Below are 2,763 nucleotides of genomic sequence, written 5' to 3' on the forward strand. Positions count from 1 at the left end.
AATAAATACTAGAGCATTCGCCAAAGTACATGATAATTCTAGAAACGTTGCGTCACTGTAGTCATGTGACTGCTGACGCAACATAAGACTCTCCTCTCTCAACCAATGCTCAATTTTCCCTCAACTAATACTGTCCTCTAAAGTTCAACATTCTATGCCCTCACCAACACCTTCCTCCCTCAACCAATGCTTAATCTTCTCTCAACTAATACTGTCCTCTAAAGATCAACATTCTAAGTCATCACCAACACTCTCCTCCGTCAAACATATGTGAACAGATATCATTTAGAAGACTAGCAGAAATATAGAAACCATGTAGTTCAATATGAATGAATATTAAAACAATATTGACACGCCGTCTATCGTGTAAATTGCGTGATTATATTAAACAGAGTGAATTTCCATCATAGATTAGGAGAAAATACCAGATTTTATTATAAAATTAAGATTCAGAAAGAGACAATGTATAATTGTTGATGTCAGATAATCTCTGATATGACATGGATATAAAGTCGAACTCATATATTTTTGTCTCATATTAATGACATTATGATATTTTAAAATCAAGGAGAAATCTTTGTGCATGGATTTATACAAAATATAACATAGAAGTATTACAATAGTCCCAAAATGTGTAAATAATTTTCGTAATATTTTAGTCTACGCATTTGATAATATGAATATTGTTAGTAAATGTCTTAATCTCTTAACGTAACAATCATCTGCCACTTCCATGGTTGAAGTAAACTTCTTCTTTTTAAACGAAGTTTTCTATATGTTGGAAACTTTTATGTAATCAAAGAGATTCTCTGTCAGATGTAAAATACTGTTTAGCTTAGGTAGTATTATATATTAATTTATTTTGTATTTGTAATTTATTGATGTCGAGGCTCCAGAGATTTTTAGAAGGCCTAAGTGATAGACCTATAAATAGCTGCGACCAGACGAGCAGAAACAGAGAGAGAGTAAAAAGTAAAGTCACGTGAAAGAGACGTTCGGTGAGAGAAAAGTTAGAAAATGTAAAGTTAACCATTGTAAGGAGTGAAAAACCTAACGGCTGATACGTTAGAGTGAGATTAATAGTTTGAAAGAGATAAGGAAAATAATTTGCCTTGTCAAAGAGTATTCTAAGCTAATTGAACTCGATTGTGTGGACTTTGACGAAAAAAGCAGACGATTATTAGAAGTATATGATACAACTTTGGTAACTCACTCGACAGCGTAAGTGAATTATGTATGGATGCTATTGTGATAAAATTAGATAAAAATAGTTTGGCTTGTCAACTGAATTCTAAAGCAATTGAACTAGCCTAAGTGGATTTTTGACAAGAAGAAGAGAACTGTATAGTATTTAATATACAACTATGATCTCCATATTGTAAAGAATTTTGTATATACATTCAACCTGTTTCTAACATACATATTATTTTAAAAACAAGGGATGCATACTGGTCGTTTATTGTCGAGTTTAACGCCAACAAATCACAGACACCCACTGTAAAATAATCCTTAACCCATCACACCCATATATTTACATTACTATATTTACTACTAAAAAGTAAGTTTCTGACACTCTCACGCTTCTATTCCTCCTCATTTCAGTGAAAGGAATACATAAAAGAAAAACAGAACCAAGAGGTATAATATCATTTTAAGCTATTCTTTCCTTGTTTTAATCTAGGTGTTTGCTAGGGGGAGTTTGAAAGCAAGTTTATAAAAGTAGCCCTAGAATATCTAGAACCTTCGTGAATGTTAACTACTGAGAGACTACGAAGGTTGCATTATAAAAATGAGAATCGGTAAAGCGATCTGTGAACTAAGGTCTGCAAATGTGTATAATTGATATTTAGCCTGCAGCGTACGTTAAGGGAAAAATAAGCCAATTTGTTATCTATAATTGGACCGTACTTCGCATTATTTTAACTGAATAACTCAGTTAAAAGAACGCGTCAAATGATAAAAGTGATACAATGGCGTAGGAAACGGGGGGGGGGGGTCCCACTTTTCAATCTGTATCAGTAGAAGGCAAGAGAATGAATAAAATTTAATCCAGAATTCAAGAGCTTCCAGGGCCCTAAGACGAGCCTTGGACCCTAGCCGTAATGGCTGCGTCTGTGGTGCACATTCCCTCGCTTCACACAGTCAAATGAACCTTGGACCCCCAAACTTTTAATTTACCTCCTACACGTCTGTGATAGAACACGTTACAATAATCAAAATATGTTATTAGAGAAGCACAAAACTTCATCTTTGATCTTTGCGACTGGTAGTGAATATAAGGGTTCAACTAACCAACCATACGTATACAAATAAAGATGACTTACTTCAAGTGAAGAAAGATCATATTTCTGAGAACTGTCTAAATATTAAGCATCCAGAAAATGAAGACAAATAAATTAATATTTTAAGAATTAGAATTTGTGTTATTTTATTGTTGTTTTTGGTATAAAAAATAGTGCGCAACTATTCTAGATAAAACGTTAAGTCACAACTGATTATTTTATAATTTGTTGTGATTTTTGAATACACGCTTTTGTAATGTGTAACGTAAATCTAAAGAACAAATGATGATTTAAGAAACTGACTATAAAATCAAATACATTTCGTGCAAATAAAAAGCGAATGAGTGATTAGTTATATGTAATACACATTTTCGTATTAAAATAAATGTGTCTTTTGATAAGGTTAAAATGAGAAACCAAACTGAGTGTAATGAATGGAGAATGGTTTTTCCGGTTCATTGATTCTTTGTTTTTGTAATTT

The sequence above is a fragment of the Limulus polyphemus genome, unplaced genomic scaffold, assembly GCF_000517525.1.
Source record: "Limulus polyphemus unplaced genomic scaffold, Limulus_polyphemus-2.1.2 Scaffold2019, whole genome shotgun sequence".
NCBI classification, from domain to species: Eukaryota; Metazoa; Arthropoda; class Merostomata; order Xiphosura; family Limulidae; genus Limulus; species Limulus polyphemus.